General features: G+C 33.7%; 1 protein-coding gene across 1 annotated transcript in view; it reads left to right on the top strand.

Moving 5' to 3' along the window:
• Positions 1-9,569: 9,569 nt before the first annotated feature.
• Positions 9,570-19,976, top strand: part of LOC114335111 (aspartyl/asparaginyl beta-hydroxylase) — a 394,028-nt gene continuing 383,621 nt past the window's right edge. The window contains exon 1 of the mRNA XM_050641270.1: positions 9,570-9,751. The gene's annotated coding sequence lies outside the window, so the exon portion shown is untranslated. The remainder of the gene's footprint in view (positions 9,752-19,976) is intronic.

Genomic DNA, 19,976 nt, shown 5'->3' on the forward strand with positions numbered 1-19,976 from the left:
TTCAGAAGAAGAAAAGAAATCATTCGAATTACAAAAGAATGTACATCTTCGAAAATCTGAAGTGTTCTACAAAGAGATAAAAGAGAAGTCAAAAGAAGCACAAGAAAATGATGAAATTGAAGTTTTGTGCTTAGATTTCCAACACATGCCTCTTCCGAAAGTACCTTCAGGAGATGCCTTTTATTTGAGGCAGTTATGGGTACATAACTTCTGTATACATTCTGCGAAAAACAAGACTGGACATTTCTTTATGTATAATGAAAGTATTGCTAAAAAAGGATCAAAAATGATGTGTTAAGCCTTTTACATTAATATTTTAAAAATATTTTAAATCCAAATGTCAAAACATTATATATTTATTTAGCGATAACTGTTGCGCGCAAAATAAAAATAATACTTTGGTTAGGTTTTTACTTGCATTGTGTCAGGAGGGAAAAATTGATACCATCAGGGCCGCGCCGTCCATAAGGGCGGAGAGGGGCGGTGTCCCCCGGCGCCGAACCAAAAAGGAGCCGGCAGGTGCCGAAAAAAAATTGCCGACAATACCGAAATTACCAGAAATATTAGTAATATTTTATTATCTTGTAAAATTGAAAATTTACCAATCGTAGGTAGATATAAAAATAGCAGTTATTATTACTTTGATACCATAATTCCATAAGTGTACGAACCGTTATTTCTCTCATTAAACTGAACTATTAGTCCATTCACTCACGCTAAAATATTTCAAAACCTCTGAATTTTAAAGAACAGCTTGGATTAACATGAAATTTGGCATACACGCAGCTATAATGTTAAAGAAGAAAATGTTATTGTGTCGACGTGTGCTTTTGCCCTAGGGGAGTACCACCCCTTCACGGGGTGAAAAAACATACGTTCAAAATAAGTCTGGAAGTGGATAAACTGACGAATTGTAAGTAACTGTAAAGGTAAAGTTAAGTTGTTCTATAAAGTTTTTATATTACTTAAGTCAATATCTACTTTTCGAGTTATTTGCGAGTGAATATGTTCATTTTTCAACAAAAAAACACGTTTTTAGACGGTTTTTCGTAAATAACTGAAAGAGTAAGCAAGTAAGTATTTTATCAAAAATATATTCTTAGGAAAAATTTTGAAAAAAAAAAGCATTTCCTTCAAAATTTCAAATTATTATTATTTATTTAAAACCAATTTTTTTCAAAAATAAGCACTTTGAAATGGTGAAAGTTCCAGATCATATAAATATACATAAGTGAAGTAAATTGTAAATCTGTAACGATTATTTTCATTTGTAATGCTAATTAAGCCGAGATTTTTACGATGTTTTTTACCAAAAACAAAGGGACCAACTTTATTGTTACCGGCTTACTTTTGCTGCTAGAAATTTTTTTAAAAAACAAAAATGAAGCTTTTTCTAAAGACTTTAAAAAAGTCATAACGAGATTTGCTCGAAAATTGCTTCATTTTTTGGTTATTTCACGTTGAAATGTTCGATTTGGAATTTGACGAATAATAACTCACTTTTCTAGCGCTACAACTCTTCCTCTACTTGATCTACCGACTTCATGCGTGCACAAGTTTTTTTAATTATTTTATAAACACTATATTTTTTCTAAAAGAACATTTTATATTTTTGCTAAGAATATTTTTTTCAATAAAATACACACTGTGTTATTTGCGAAAAACCGTCTAAAGCCATAGTGTTTTTGTTGAAAAATGAACATATTCACTCGCAAATAACTCGAAAATTATTGACTTGAAATAGTGAAAAAACTGTATATGGAACAAAAGTTGCTTATAATTAGTCAGTTTATCCACGTCCGGACTTAATTTTATCGTATATTTTTTCAATCCCCGACGACGCAATATCAATTTTTTCTTTGTTATAAATTAGCTATGCGTAGGTATGCCAAATTGCATGTCAATCCAAGCGGTTCTTTAAAATACGGAGCAAAAACCGTGAGCAAATGGACTATAATAATAATTATATATTTATCTGTTCTCTGATAATGTAATCGTTGTTTTTTGTAAATATTTATAGGATTTTTAATAACTTATCAGTATATTACTTTTCTGCTGCTGAAAATCTAAGATCAGAAAATAAGGGTTATCCAGAAGACCATGCTAAGAGACATAATACCAAATAATATCAGGCAAAGAACAAAAATCAAAGACAGTAGAACATGTAGCAAAAAAGTAATGGAGATGTGCAGGCCATGTGGCAAGAACACCGAACAACAGCTAGACTGGAAGATTATTGGAATAGCGACCGCGGGCAGACAATCGGATAAACTAAGCAGAGATCGATCACCAACGCGCTGGCGTGACGATGTAAAGAGAACTGTCGGGAACTGGATAGCTGGTACCTCAAGATCGGGAGACATGGAGAAACTTAGAGGAGACCTATGTTCAGCAGTGAACGATAACGGTTAGATTATAATGATGATGATACTTTCCTAACACATAAAAAATACTTTGTAGGTATACCGTATAACGATTCACTAAGCTACAAAAAACTACTTACAAAGGAAGGAGGAAAGGGGCGCCTAAAATTACTTGCCCCGGGGCGCTTAAAATCCTTGGCGCGGCCGTGGATACCATAATTCATCGTTTTCCTGAGCCGGGACATAGCTTCCTTCCCTGCGATCGCTACTTCGGAATAATCGAAAATAAGAAGAAATGCATTGAGCCACACTTACCACAGGAGTATATGAATATAGTTAAATCATCATCAAACTTTTTTGTTGTTCCTGTAACTCAGGACATAATCTATAACTATGTCGAAAGTTTAAAAGATTATTTTCTTTCGGTGCCGAAATCTGTCTGTAAAGGAAAGTTTACTATTTCTACATATCGTGTATTTAAATACACAAAAAAAGAATGTGTCTGTACTTTGTACGCACGTAAGAAGTTATACTTCTATTATATAATTTCAACGAAATAGATATACTTAACAGTTACAATACAAAAAATTAACAATAATTACCAAAAATTAACAATGCCAAATATTAAAAAAAAAGAAAAAAGTATGAATCGTCCGGGATTTGAACCCGCAATCTCGCGATCTCTCGATCTCTGGTCCAATGCTCTACCAACCAGGCCATCAAGGCGCATGAGCATGTTACTGACGTTTCGCATATACATAATTACACATCACGGTGACAAGTGAAATATAAAAATAGATATTTTATTATTTTACGCCCAAGGAAGACAAATCCAAAGACACAAAATTATAATAAATAATACATTTACTAAAAAACACTAATATATTATTTTAATGGCTTATTTGCGCTGATACATAATTTGAAAGACTAGCACCTAAACGCCATGCTGTCTGTGTGCGCATGCGCGCTGATTTATGAAAAATTTTGCTCTCAATCGCGCCTAAAGAAGTATAACTTCAAAAATTTAAATGGCGTTGAAGTTGGTCAGACTGTTAGTGCCCCTTTCTTTACACATTTTACCATGCTTAAAAATAACTCAAAACCAAATTTAGCTTTAATGTCAATATGTTACGAAAATGCTTTGCGTATTAAGCATGCAAAATATCAAAATGTTATGTTGTTAGCTAATGAATGTCTGAAAGAACGAAATGTATTTTTATCAATCTCTTGAATCAGACAAAGATACATTAGAAGAGATAGAAGTTGATTCAGATGTCACGGATACACATAGCTCTGTCGATGATGAGTCTGATTAACTAATTTTATTTTATTAAAACGTTTATAATGGATACCTGTTTGTATAAGAAATATAGACTTTCTGTTAAAATTTGCGTTGCTTTATTTTATATTCATTTGTATTAATAAGTAGTTCACATTTAATAATAAAGTATTTCTTCTGAAAATGGGTTTTAATGTAACTTATCCCCTTTTTGCACCTGCTGTAAACTACAGTACAAAAAAGCTTAAACTTATCCTATTATTGCACCAAAATTTTTTTTCCTTAATAGCACTGTTATTTGGCTGTAGAATGGCAGCAAAATCATTTATGGTCAAAACGGCAAACAGGTGTATGTTCTCAAAAAATTTTTGATAGTGTGTAAAAAATGTTTTATTTTCAGCTAAGTACTTTCAACACATAACGTGCCATCATCAGAGCTTCGTCCTCTTATAAAACCTTCATAGAAGAGCAATTGCTAAACGACACAATAAAAAACATGGATACTGGGCAAAAGCCACAGATATCGGGTATAACAACCCCTTAAAATGAATAAATTCACATCTAAATTCTTTTATATATATTAAAAAGACAACATGGCTGAGTCAAACCATTTTTGGTTTGACTTAGCCATTTGAAGTAGGTACATCCACGGCCGCTCTAGGGATTTTAAGCGCCCCGGGGCAAGTAATTTTAGGCGCCCCTTTCCTCCTTCCTCTGTAAGTAGTTTTTTGTAGCTTAGTGAATCGTTATACGGTATACCTACAAACTATTTTTTATGTGTTAGGAAAGTATCATCATCATTATAATCTAACCGTTATCGTTCACTGCTGAACATAGGTCTCCTCTAAGTTTCTCCATGTCTCCCGATCTTGAGGTACCAGCTATCCAGTTCCCGACAGTTCTCTTTACATCGTCACGCCAGCGCGTTGGTGATCGATCTCTGCTTAGTTTATCCGATTGTCTGCCCGCGGTCGCTATTCCAATAATCTTCTAGTCTAGCTGTTGTTCGGTGTTCTTGCCACATGGCCTGCACGTCTCCATTACTTTTTTGCTACATATTCTACTGTCTTTGATTTTTGTTCTTTGCCTGATATTATTTGGTATTATGTCTCTTAGCATGGTCTTCTGGATAACCCTTATTTTCTGCTCTTGGATTTTCAGCAGCAGAAAAGTAATATACTGATAAGCTATTATGAATCATATAAATATTTACAAAAAACAACGATTACATTATCAGAGAACAGATAAATATATAATTATTATTATAGTCCATTTGCTTACGGTTTTTGCTCCGTATTTTAAAGAACCGCTTGGATTGACATGCAATTTGGCATACTTACGCATAGCTAATTTATAACAAAGAAAAAAATTGATATTGCGTCGTCGGGGATGAAAAAATATACGTTAAAATTAACTCCGGAAGTGGATAAACTGACTAATTATAAGCAACTTTTGTTCCATATACCTACAGTTTTTTCACTATTTCAAGTCAATAATTTTCTAGTTATTTGTGAGTGAATATGTTCATTTTTCAACATAAAAACCATGGTTTTAGACGGTTTTTCGCAAATAACACAAACAGTGTGTATTTTATTGAAAAAAAAGTTCTTAGCAAAAATATAAAATGTTCTTTTATAAAAAATATAGTGCTTATAAAATAATTAAAAAAACTTGTGCACGCATGAAGTCGGTAGATCTAGTAGAGGAAGAGTTGTAGCGCTAGAAAAGTGAGTTATTATTCGTCAAATTCCAAATCGAACATTTCAACGTGAAATAACCAAAAAATGAAGCAATTTTCGAGCAAATCTCGTTATGACTTTTTTAAAGTCTTTAGAAAAAGCTTCATTTTTGTTTTTTAAAAAAGTTTCTAGCAGCAAAAGTAAGCCAGTAACAATAAAGTTGGTCCCTTTGTTTTTGGTAAAAAACATCGTAAAAATCTCGGCTTAATTAGCATCACAAATGAAAATAATCGTTACAGATTTACAATTTACTTCACTTATGTATATTTATATGATCTGGAACTTTCACCATTTCAAAGTGCTTATTTTTGAAAAAAATTGGTTTTAAATAAAAAATAATAATTTGAAATTTTGAAGGAAATGTTTTTTTTTCAAAATTTTTCCTAAGAATATATTTTCGATAAAATACTTACTTGCTTACTCTTTGAGTTATTTGCGAAAAACTGTCTAAAAACGTGTTTTTTTGTTGAAAAATGAACATATTCACTCACAAATAACTCGAAAAGTAGATATTGACTTAAGTAATATAAAAACTTTATAGAACAACTTAACTTTACCTTTACAGTTACTTACAATTCGTCAGTTTATCCACTTCCAGACTTATTTTGAACGTATGTTTTTTCACCCCGTGAAGGGGTGGTACTCCCCTAGGGCAAAAGCACACGTCGACACAATAACATTTTCTTCTTTGACATTATAGCTGTGTGTATGCCAAATTTCATGTTAATCCAAGCTGTTCTTTAAAATTCAGAGGTTTTGAAATATTTTAGCTTGAGTGAATGGACTAATAGTTCAGTTTAATGAGAGAAATAACGGTTCGTACACTTATGGGATTATGGGATCAAAGTAATAATAACTGCTATTTTTATATCTACCTACGATTGGTAAATTTCCAATTTTACAAGATAATAAAATATTACTAATATTTCTGGTAATTTCGGTATTGTCAAATTTTTTTTCGGCACCTGCCGGCTCCTTTTTGGTTCGGCGCCGGGGGACACCACCCCTCTCCACCCTTATGGACGGCGCGGCCAGGGCCCCCGTAAGGGTTACTGGCGCCTGTGTGCAAAAAAGGATTTTGGCGCCCTTTAAGGCATTTTGGGTTATGTTTTTGATTTATTTTTTAAAGGTAGGTAGGTGCTTGAAATAAGCCAAAAAACTGAACTTTGGAAATCATATTTATAGTCCATTCACTCAAGTTAAAATATTGTAAAAGCTCCGAATTTTTAAGGACCTTTGGATTGACATGACATTTGGCATACACATAGCTTAGCTAACGTGTCGAGTAAAAAAGGATAATTTTTTTATTTTATTCACTCTTTCTCGGGGGTGAAAAAACATATGTTCAGAAAAGTCCGGAATTGGATAAAATGACTAATTTTGAACAACTTTTTTTCCACTTATAAAGTTTTTTCACTAAGTCAATAATACTTTTCAATACTTTTCTAATTAGTTATTTGCGAGTAAATATGTTAAAAGTGAAAAAAAGTGGTGTAAGTACCTACAAAGTAATACAAAAATGGTTTACCTATATAGGAAGTCTGCATACCCAGTAGAAGCAGAGTTAGTTGTAGCTAATGAAAAGGTGATTCTTATTCGTAAAATTACATATCGAATATTTCAATGTGATCAAGTGTTTAAAAAAAGCTATAGTGTTGATTTTTTTGTTTTTTTTTTGTATCAAAAGTAAGTAAGTTGCGCTCAAAATAATGTTGGTCCCTTTTTTGGTAAAAAATCTTGAAAATTACCCCCTAAATAAGCATCCCAAATGAAATTAATCGTTACCGCTCCGCCACAAATTACATACCTACTTTACTTATTTATTGTTTATACGATCTGAAGTTTCATTGATTCAAAGTGCTTATTTTTGAAAAGATTGTAGCTAAAAGGGCTTGAACTAGTCACTAATCACGAGTGTATGCAAGTTTTGAACAGCCATAACCAATTTTTGTCTTACAGCAAAACAAAAAATCCAAAATATTCAGAAAAGCAAAACCTTATTTTTACTGCTTGAAGTTTTTTACTACTTGAGATTTTTGGTATCACTAATAATTTTTAAGTTATTTGGAAAAAAGGAATTTATTCAAGATTAGATTAATATCAAGATTAATAACTCGAAAATATTGACTTGGTGAGAATGTCTATAGAACAAAAGTTGTTTATAATCAGTCAATTTTTCCAATTCCGGACTTATTTTGAACGTATGTTTTTTCACCACCGAGAATCAGTGGCGGATCTAGACTTTTGCCTTGGGCGGGGAAATTTTCCGAAGGGAGGAACTTTCAATGAAACACCAATCAAAAGACATAAAAAAGATGTAAACTCAAACTACTAAAAGACATAAATAATAACTTAATGCATTAAGTTCCCTTAATTTTCCTAACTAGCGTGTTTATTGGGTTGAATTGGTCTGTCTGTGGTTTAACTTTCATGTCGGCTAATATATTTTTGTGTTTCAATAATATTTTTTCTTTAATTTTGGACCTTGTTAGGGGGGAAATTTCCTCATTTTCTCTCCCTGTCGATCCGCCACTGCCGAGAATACCCCAGGTACAAAACCACACATCGCGATCGGTACAATATCACTTATTTTCTTGTTAGTTATGTGTATGACAAATTTCATGTCAATATAAGCGGTTCTTTAAAATTCACAGCAAAAACCGTGAGTAAGTGGACTATTATTTTTGTAGACTAGAATACTAAAATAGTAAAATGAAACAAGCAGAATAAAATCATAACAAAATAAATTAAAATGCTTGACTTCTGATATGTTCTCGTAAATGGGAATCGGCAGTAACTGTTTGATATACTAATAAATTTTCGTGTGTGTTTATACTTAATCCTATTTAATTTCTCAACTTTTATTTTAAAATTAATTTTTGTTTTTTTGTTTGTTCGTTTTTTTTGCAATTTTTGACCCCAGTTTTGGCGCCCCTAAAGGATGGCGCCCGTGTGCATTGCACACTTTGCACATATGGTAGCGGGGGCCATGGGCGCGGCCCTGGGTACATCCATACGTTTCTCTCAGGTTGCGCAGCCATGATTTCTACGTCTCCATATGCTTCTTTTCCATGAATCTCTTCCTGCATAATCAATTGGAGCAAGTTGTATCCCTCTCCACTTGTAATATGTCGGAGCTATTCTAATTTTCTTGTTTTGTTGGTATTTAAGATTTCAATTTCTTTATTTATCTTTCTCAAAACCTTTTGTTTGTGACGTGTTATGTCCACGATAGTTTCAGAATTCTTTTATACAACCACAGTTCGAATGATTCCAGTTTTTTCATTGATATCATATTCAAGGTCCAAGCTTTCATTCCATAAAACAAAGTCGATAAAACGTAGCATTTCGCTAACCTAACTCTTTGCTCTAGCCTTTTCTATGATGATTTTGACTTCCTAAAAGTAATCATTTGTGCAGTTAATCATTGTTCCAAGATATTATGCATATTTGTTCACTCCTTCGACATTGGTTTCGTTTATTGGGAGATTCTCATAGATTTTGTCTTCTTCAGTGGCGGATCCAGCAGGATCCATCGTCAAGAGGGGTGGCCGATTGGCTAAATTTCTATGAAAAATAAATGAATAAATTAATGTTTTTATAATCTTTATCTTTAACTTGGTTTGAGAGGGGGGCCGATCGTCCCCATCACCCTCCCCTGGATCCGCCACTGGTCTTCTTGGTGTTTATTGTTAGAGTGTATTTTTTTCACACTCAGCATTCTGGCACAGCATAATAAATAAAACGCTTTCTATGCTGTGATTGCGTTTTCTATGCTGTGATTCTGGTCACCAGCCTCTGAAGATCTTCAAAATTAAATAGTTCAGCCTATAAGATAGACAACCCACATCACATGCAGTCGTATTTAATCTGGCAATAAATTTATCATTACATAATAGGTAATACATATATATTTCATATAAGAAAGTATAATTTTCTAATGTAAATATTATGTTTATATGGAATTTAGCCACAATAATTATTGATTGTAATAAGAATCACATTTTATAAATATCTAAATTTTGACAAGCCAAAGAAAGTTAAATTCATAGACTTATTATAATATTTACCTCTATGATTAAATTCTAATGCACGTATGGCCCTCTATCGGACACTAGCATAACATCATCACGAAAAGAGGATTCCTAGAAGACGCCATTATGTTTAAATTAGTTCAATTCTAAAGAGTTTCAACCGCTGCTTTGGCTTTGAATAATGTCTGAGTGTTTGAAGAATATTAAAAATAAAAAGTAGACATCTTAAAGTAACGTTTTTAAGACGTTTTAACGTCCATGTGAAAGTGAAAAGTGAACATCTTCAATACTTGTTTATTTGTTAATTCTGACAATTATACATTTTTCCAAACAACGGTAAGTTCCTATAACAATTTTTACTTGAAATATTTCATTCAACACACCTGTTGAATTTTACTTGAAAACAAAATAAAGACTACTTGATTTAATTAATATTAATTTGTGTTTTGACAATTACCAATTAAGATGTTTACCCATCTTTTCGTTTATATACGCCTACTTAACCTAATTTAACCTTTGCTGTTTATTTATAAACACAAGAGGTTTGCATGTTTCCTAAAATGATTCATAGATGGCGCCGGTAGGTTTGTCAGTCTCTTCAGTCTTCTGAAGAGACTGACTGATTAAAAATTACCGAAAAAAGATTTGCGGATGTGTATTAATTCAGTGACGGATCTACAGGGAGGGAAAATGTTTATAACTTTAGATTTATTCATCTATCGATCTTGATTTGTACGAAAAAGAATAAATCATTTTAATTATTCAGTCTTTTTGACAGGGGTCCGGACAAATAATCCCCGGACAAAAAATTCCCACAAATTATCCCTGGACAAAAAATTCCCCCAAACAATCCCCATAAATAATCCCTACAAATAATCCCCGGACAAAAAATCCCCACAAAAAATCCGGGACAAATAATCCCCACAAATTTTTTTGGACAAAATATCCCCACAAAAGATACAATAATACAATAAAATCCCCAAGAAATATTTGCTGCCGAATAGTTCTCTAAAAGTTTTTCCGTAAATGCAATGTTATTCAGACGCAAATGTTTTTCAGCCTCAGTGCATGAGATCTGATATATTAGTATAAGATTTTGTATGTATCAAAACAATTGAAATTTCCACTAATTTTAATTCCAATGCAGTGGCGGCTCGTGGCCTTGAAGACAGGGTCGGCAAGGTTTTTTTGTCTCCTCGTATAGGTATACCATCAAACTAAAAGGCTTAAATCATCATAGGAGATTTTGTTGTTTTTTGTTTTTTTATTTGATGTACTTGACATTCTCTCTTGTTTCATGGTGTTTCGACAATACGTGTTGATTCTTTTGAGACAAGATAAATCCCGTTTATTTGAGGCAGAAATTGGTGGTAGTGGTGATAAGAAAATTGATGAACAGTTTGTTATAATGAATTGCAGTACTTACTACATAGAATTATACACACATATTTTGTAACTTATCCCACTTTCTGAAAATATTTGGATCGGCATAATTTTTAAGTACATACCTAACTTGTTATAATAAATATCTTGGAAATTCTTTGGCGAAGGTACCTTTTAAATTTTGAATCGTCAAAGAGGTCAAAAATTTGCAAATCTTCAAAATTCGAAAAACGAGTATCTACTCGTATTTGCATATATTAGTAGGTATCCAAAATTTCAAGATATACCTACTCGTTTTTCGAGGATGTATCATGTTGTTGTCTTTTTTGGGATGGTTGGGAAATATCAAGCGAATCCAAAATGTCACTGCGTATATATTGGAAACTACTATCATTACGAAAATCTCTGAGATTTTGCACCAGCTTTCGTATTCTATTTTTTGAATAAATAATGTCAGTTGACTGATTTTGAACAATAATGAATATCTTGGGCAAACTCTGTCTTAAAAATATTTAAAAGAATATTCAAAGAGTAATTATTTAATAAAGTTCTCAAACCGATTGCTTCACGGATCGAGGTATCGCCAATTTCAAAATCGTCGCCTTCGATAATAAAATCAAAAACTTCCAAAAGCTGTTCACGAAAATCTGCTACAGATACTAAAACTACCAGAGATAATCTGCTTAGATAAAACTACATAATCAAGATTTAAAATTTCATCGCGTCTGACAAACTGTTCGCTTTTTTTTTCGAAACAAATTTGTTCTAAAGCAGTAATCCGTTTAGGTGAGCTAAACTGGCAAGAAAAGGCGATATTCTTTATTTTTTTACACGTATCATGCAAAACTAAATTCATTATATGCGCATAATAGTGAGTAAATAAAGCTTGTGATGCAATATGTAGTTTTAACTTTTGACTGGAGACCATTAAATTCACCACACATCACAGCAACGCCGTCATAAGATTGCCCCAGTTTGCCCTACCAATTTATTTTTGATATCAAAAAATTTTAATCTGTTCTTTAAAACACCAAAAATATATTCTGCCTTATTGCTTTTACTCACGTCTCTAAAACCTAAAAACCTTTCATAAATATTACCACGTAACGCGTATCGAACAACAATAATTGATAATTGTGAATGACATGATAATCAGAAGTTTCATCTACTTCCAGCGAAAAGCAAATGGTTTTCTAAATCTCAGATTCAATAACGTTATTCAAAATGTAACTATTTGATTAGGTATATGTATTAGTTCATTCTGTATTACGAATAAACATCGAATCAGAAAGTAAATATTTCTAAAACAATTTCATTATTTTCTCTATAATTACTTTGATTTTTAACAAATGCTTCGATCCATCATGTCCACTAAATGATAATTCCTGACAACTTAAAAAAATTACAATAGCAATTAAACGACGTAAAACGGCGTGATTATTTTTGACAATTTCTGCCGATGCGATCTGGCGATGCCAAATGAAACACCGACCGGCAGATTTAAATATGCCGTACCTGCCTACGGAGAGAATGTATGTTCGCTTGCTCATCGACTTGTTATTTCGTTGAGTTTTACGCGTAAATCGTCAAGCTACGGAGTGCTACGGATGAGTTAGGTACGGCTAGCCGAAAAGTCAGATGAATGGCTCGGATCATTCATTTTTTGAGAAGTCTGTTATGCGCAGGGTTCACTTAACGCTCGGATTCATCAAATCCTTTTATAAAAACCATGAATAAAATTTAGTCTGTATTATCTGACAGATTTTTTTTACTTCACAGATACAAATATTAAAAAAATCTATCTATATAAATGTGTGGGCCGCCAGGAAAGTTATACAAAGCTTTTCGATTATTTTTACTTTTTTGGTACTTTTGGGAACAAACTGGGCATAATAGACGGATAGCTAGAGCCGAAAAATCATCGTCATAAGTAATATGGAGTTTTTCCTGTGAAATGTGTCCATTGTATATTGACAATTATGACCCCTTTTAGGCACCTGAGTGGATACAGGAAGTAGCAATAAGGGATGAAAGGGGAAAGTTAGTGCAGTCATTAAAGGTTTTCACCTCCTATTTTGTTAAACCTCCATCGATTTGCATGAAAATTGGTGACTAGTTAGAGCATACCTCAAGAAATAAAACTGATTTGGTGCCAACTTGCACTTTTACCCTGGTGGTGAATACCACCCCTTCCCGCGGGTGAAAACAATTTTATTAAAAATAACCCCACAAATCGATAGAGGGACAAATTTTAAGTAAAATTTGTTATATCATGTTATTAAAATAAATCAATACTTTTTGAGTTATTAAAGATCAAAGATTTGTCTATTTAAGAGCATTTGTGTGATGTTACGGATGATAAAAAGAACATATTAATTAATTGTATGTTAGTAAAATATTATTTTTATATTATTTCGATATTTAATTGAATTTTTTCTATCAATATAAACTGAATATGTCCAGAAACTGGGGGTGTCCAATAATGGGTACATTTGACATATATTCGAATACACTTTTGCTAAATTTATAATATCGAAATAATATAAAAATAATATTTTAGTAACATACAATTATTAATTAATATGTTCTTTTTATCATCCGTAACTTCACGCATGTGCTCTTAAACAGACAAATCTTTGATCTTTAATAACTCAAAAAGTATGGATTTATTTTAATAACATGATATAACAAATTTTACTTATAATTTGTTCCTCTATCGATTTGTGGGGTTATTTTTAATAAAATAGTTTTCACCCCCCGAGAAGGGGCGGTATCCACCCCCAGGGTAAAAGTGCAAGTTGGCACCAAATCAGTTTTATTTCTTGAGGTATGGTATGCTCTAACTAGTCACCAATTTTCATGCAAATCGATGGAGGTTTAACAAAATAGGAGGTGAAAACCTTTAAAGACTACACTAACTTTCCCCTTTTATCCCTTATTGCTACTTCCTGTATCCACTGAGGTGTCAGCCTGAAAGGGGTCATAATTATCAGGGTTAATAGACACATTTCACATGCCAAACTCCATACTACTTATGACGATGATTTTTCGGCTATAGAAAAAGATGGCCCAGAACCGACAAACATGGAAGGTAATAGTAAATGCGGCAAAGACTCTCGAAGAATTATAACGCCATTGAAGATGATGATAAGTACATATGTTTGACGTTAAATTATCAAAAAGGAACAGGTCTTTTTGCATTGCAATCAAGAATATCGTTTTCAGGACAAGCAGTTCTCACGAATAGGCAATGTTTTAAAAGTTATTCTTATTCAAAGCAGAGTGAGCAAAATATTTAAGCGAATAATTACAATATTATTTTCACCGCCTAAAAACTCACAATTCGAATTCGAAATTCGTGCCGAAAAAGGTTTCATGGCGATTGCTATATCTCTCATGCACTGAGGCTGAAAAACATTTGCGTCGATTACATTCACGGACAAACTTTTAGAGAACTATTCGACAGCAAATATTTCTTGGAGATTTTTTGTCCGGGATATTTTGTCCAAAAAAATTTGTGGGGATTATTTGTCCGGGATTTTTTGTGAGAATTTTGTCCGGGGATTATTTGTGGGGATTTTTTCATTATATTTATATTATATTATATTATATTAGCTTCATTTGACATTACCAGTGTAGTTTACTTGTTAGAAATTATTTAATTAATATTTGTATTTACCTGCTGATATATATTATACAGGGTGTTTGGTAAAGAATGGGCCATAGCTTAACCTTAGATTCCTGAGTTTAAAATAGGTCGATTTAAGCTAACTTACCTTAGTACAAAAGTTGATAATAACCGAAATACAGGGTGTCAAAGTCAAACTTTTATTTTATTTATTTTTGAATATTTCCTGACAGGCATGGGATAACAACACGAAATTTGGTAAATGGTGCTGGTATTGTGCGATCTACTAAATTATGTTTAACCAACGTTTCTGGCTACTACCAGAGGCGTACGACGGGTGAACGTGAATGGTTGACCCTTCCCAAATTCTACGCCACAGGCGGAATTGCTATTTTAGTGCAATTTTTTGATTCTCCAATACTTTCTATGTAAAAAACATACTCTTCATTCGTAACGATAAAGCCATTAGTTTTCGAGATATTTGAAGCTAAAAACGAAGGAGCATAATACATTAATCAAAATAAGTGTGCCTTTTCATTTTTAACTTCAAATATCTCGAAAACTAATGACTTTATTGTTACGAATGAAGAGTATATTATTTGCATAGAAAGTATTGGAAAATCTAAAAATTATGCTGAAATAGCAGTTTCATCAGTGGCGTAGAATTTGGGAAGGGTCAACCATTCACTTTCCCCTGTCGTACGCCTCTGGTAGTAGCCAGAAACGAATATATAACATAATTAAGTAGGATTTACAGTGCCTACACTTTTTGCCAAATATCACACGGATATGTCAAATTATTTTAAAGTATTCTTTTTTTTAATAATTTATTCTTTATTTAAAACTTTAAGAACTATGTGTGCCCGGTACTATAAAACTATTTGACATATCCTTATGGTACTTTGCAGAAAGTGTAGGTACTGTACACCCTACTAAATTATGTTAAATAATCGTTTGTGGTTAATACCAGAGGCGTACGACAGGGGAAAGTGAATGGTTGACTCTTCTCAAATTCTACGCCACTGATTAAACTGCTATTTTAGCATATTTTTTAGATTCTCCAATACTTTCTATGCAAATAATATACTCTTCATTGGTAACGATAAAGTCATTAGTTTTCGAGATATTTGAAGTTAAAAATGAAAAGGCACACTTCTTATTTTGATTAATGTATTAAAGTATTAACGTATTTAGCTTCAAATATCTCTAAAAATAATGGTTTTATCGTTACGAATTAAGAGTATATTATTTACATAGAAAGTATTGGAGAATCAAAAAATAGCACTAAAATAGAAATTCCGCCAGTGGCGTAGAATTTGGGAAGGGCCAACCATTCACGTTCCCCCGTCGCACGCATCTGGTAGTAGCCAGAAACGTTTGTTTAACATAATTTAGTAGCGTGTACAGTACCAGCACCGCTTACCAAATTTCGTGTTGTTGTCCCATGCCTGTCAGGAAATATTCCAAAATAAATTAAATAAAAGTTTAACTTTGAAACCCTGTATTTCGGTTATTATCAACTTTTGTACTAAGGTAAGTTAGCTTAAATCGACCTATTTTAACCTTATGAATCTAAGGCTAAGCTATGGCCCATTCTTTACCAAACACCCTGTTTATAATAACAAATGTAATAAACGGTATGCGGTATGCCATACCGTTGTTTATTCTCCTTTGTTTTTTAATATGAATTTGTCTTATATCACTGTATTTGGTTTTTATATCAACTACGGAATGATTCTTCACACTGCTTTAGAATAAAATACTGTTCTAAATAAAATAAACTTTATTTCTCTATGAAACTTATGAACGCATGCATATTTAAAAAAAAAAGGTGGAGGTTCTTACAAAATCCTTTATAAACTGAATTTAAAAAAACTTGAGTATTGGTAACTCAAAAATTGTAAAATAGTTCTACTTAACGGTTGAACAACTGGATGAACGAACTTACTGCGATACTAATAGCCAAAGAATACACTAACATGAATACACTGCACTGACATGCGGTACGTGATACCGTAAGCAAACTTTACGTCAACGTAGCTTAAAGAATAAGCCATACTAAAACTGCAGCAGTTGGGAGCATGTACAATAATTACACACTACTCGAAGGTACACAGATGGTCTTCTAGAAATCTTTTATAAAACAAGTTTTACAACAAAATATATTTTCGGCAAGGTATGATATACCGCATGTCAGTGGTAAAGAGTTAAAGCAGGAAAACCTCCCAATCAGAGGTTGGATATCATCATCACTATACTTACTTTATCTACCGCTGCTCTGAAGAGTTCTATTGAACTGCATTTAAACCAGTCCCTTAAAATTTTCAACCATGACACTCTCCTTCTTCCTATACTCCTTCCTCCTCTTATATTTCCCTGTATTATCAGTCTTAACATTTTTAATAGCTGTCCCCTCTTGGCGTGTCCTGGATATTGTAGCTTTCTTATCCAGATTTAGCCATGCGGCTCACATTCCCTCTAAGGGGAAAATTGACTCATCCCAGATACCTAGGGTATCAAAAGGATTGAGCTCTGGTGGAACTATTTCCATGTTATCGAGCCCTAGGTGAATTTGAATGCAGGTGTGTCTCTCAAAAAATTTCGTACACTTCTGGCCGTCGCGAGTAGTACAGCTTTCTGCATGGTCTTGTAAAGATGTTCATTTAGACCCAGCTTTTTGATGTTTTTTATGAGGTTCTTCGGAATGACTCCAGTAGTAGAAAGAACAATAGGTATTGTCTGGGTACTTTCCATTCTCCATTGTCTCCTTATTTGTATTTCGAGACCTCTATACTTGGCGATTTTTTCGCTGTGCTTACCAAGAAAATTATTCTTAGGTATCGCCATATCTATTAATGTTGTTTGCCTAGTAAGTTTATTAACTAGTATGAGATCCGGTCTATTAATGTGCCAGTCGTTGGTCTGTGAGCACAGTCCGATCCCAGTATAGCTTGTAGTTGTCGTTTTCAAGCATTCTATCAGGAACGTATTGATAATAAGGGAGATGGTCGGTCTGGAGAAGTCCAAGTTTTCTAGCTAGTTCTTGGTGGAGAATCTTTTCTACTGAGTCATGGCGTTCTTTACACTCCTTTCCGACAAACGCCTGGCAGCCTACGGTAAGATGTTGGATGGATTCTTGGGCTTGACATCCATATCGGCATTTGTCGTTTTGGACTTGAGGATCTTTGACAATATACTTCAATGACAATATACTGAATGGCAAGTATGAAGCCTTCAGTCTCGGGAAACATCTTTCCTGACGTCAACCAATAGTTCGACGCTGAATTGTAGACATGTTCTTGGCTAATTTCATTATTCAGATGCCGCCCATGCAGAGGCTTACCCATCCAGGTGCGCATTTTTTCTTCATTAGATTGGTGGTTTATGCGCATTTCTTGTTCCCTCAGTTTAAGCGGTGTTGTGTCATCTACTGCGCATATTGCGCGGTGTAAAGTAAATGTCTCAGCCTGCGCCTGAAAATAAGTTCTTAGATTAGTAACTTGTTTATCCAGTTGCTCACCTATGTCCATGAGTCCTCTTCCTCCTAGGTATCTCGTTAATGTTGTTCTCTCTACTGCACTGCGTGAATGATGTTTTTGTGCCTTTGTTAGAAGTGTTCTTGCTTTTCGCTGAAGATTCTCAATATCCGTTTTTGACCACTTTATAATACCAAAGGAGTAGCTAAGTGCGGAAAAGACCTACATATTCAATGCCTTAAACAAATTTTTACTATTAAGATATGACCGATTTATATTGTGTTTATTATTTCGTGTTTTTTGCCCATTTCTAGCAATACTTCCGTTTTCGTTATCTTCTGTCTCGATACTATTTTAAGAATCATTTTAAATGACTGTAGCTTATTTATGTGTTCTTGCTTCAGTGTCCAATTTTCAAGTCCATATTGTATTATCGAAAGCACGTAACATCTCGAGAGCTCTTACTCTCAGTTCTAATCTAAGGTCTTTATTGCAGATAATTTTTACACAGAGACTACTTGTTTTGTTTAGTAGTCATCATCATCATCAGTAGCTCGACAACCCTTTTTGGGTGCTGGCTTGTTCTAGGATTTTCCACCATTCTGTTCTGTTCCTTGCTTTGTTCTTCCAGTGGGTAATCTCAAGTGTTTTCAGATCTTGTTCCACTTGTTCCATGTATCTAAGTTTGGGTCTTTCCTTTGACCTTCTCCCTACTGGTGTTTGCTCCATTATATGTTTTGGTGTTTCGGTCTCCAACATTCGTTCAACATGGCCCATCCAGCGCAGACGTCCGATCTTTATGGATGTTATGACGTCAGGTCATTTTCTTTCACCCCCTTATATATGTGTCTAAGGATTTTTCGTTCAAACGTACCTAATAAGTTCTCATCGCTTTTCGACAGTGTCCATGTCTCTGATCCATATATAAGGACCGGTTTTATCAGGGTTTTGTATATTTTGCATTTGGTTTTTCTCGTGATGTTGTTAGATCTTAGATGTTTAATGAGTCCATTATATGTTTTATTAGCAATATGTATTCTTCTCTTAACTTCTTCGCTGACATTGTTATCTGCGGTAACTAGTGAACCTAGATATGTAAAATTTTTTACGCTTTCGATGTTTTAGTCTCCTGTTGTCAGATTCTGTAGGTTTCTTTGGCCTGTCGATTTGCTGGCCTTCATGTATTTGGTTTTTATTTCATTAATATTTAGGCCACTGTTTTGTGCCGCTCTATCTATAGCATTAAATGCTTCTATCATTTCTCTTTTGCTTCTAGCTATGATATCAACATCATCTGCAAATGCCAATATTTGTACACTTTTTGTTATTATTGTTCCTGTGGTGTTGACTTTTGACTCTCTAATTATTTTCTCTAATATGATGTTGAATAGAAGACAGGATAGGGCATCTCCCTGTCGTAGGCCCCTTCTAACATGGATTGTATCTGTTAGTGCGTTTTGAATTCGAACCCTGCTTTGTACTTTAAGTGTTTCTTTTACTATATCAATGAGATGAGTTGGAATATTAAACTCTTTCAGGGCGTTGATCAGAAATTCTCGATGGATACTATCATAGGCACTCTCAAAGTCAATGAAGAGATGATGTGTTTCTATATTAAATTCACTAGTATTTTCCAAGATTTGTCTCAAAACGAAGATCTGATCTATTGTGGACTTCTGCCTGCAGAAACCACATTAATATCCCCCAACTATTTGTTCCGCATATGGTCTCAATCGCTCATACACAATATTTGACAGTATTTTATATGCCACAGTCAGTAGCGTTATTGCCCGGTAGTTTTTACATTGAAGCTGATCTCCCCTTTTATGTAATAGAATGATTACTCCGGTACTCTTGTGGCAGTTGTTTATTATTCCATATGTTCACTATTAGTTCGTGTATCGCATTCAATAGGGAGCCTCCGCCTTCTTTTATTAATTCTGCGCTAATGTTGTCCAATCCAGGTGACTTGTTGTTTTTCAGTCTGGTAACTGCTTCTTGCATTTCAGCTACTGAAGGGGTGGTTGTTTCTCTGGTATCCGTTTGATCCAGTATAATTTCATCGTATAGTGGA

This window comes from Diabrotica virgifera, chromosome 10 (genome assembly GCF_917563875.1).
Source record: "Diabrotica virgifera virgifera chromosome 10, PGI_DIABVI_V3a".
NCBI classification, from domain to species: Eukaryota; Metazoa; Arthropoda; class Insecta; order Coleoptera; family Chrysomelidae; genus Diabrotica; species Diabrotica virgifera.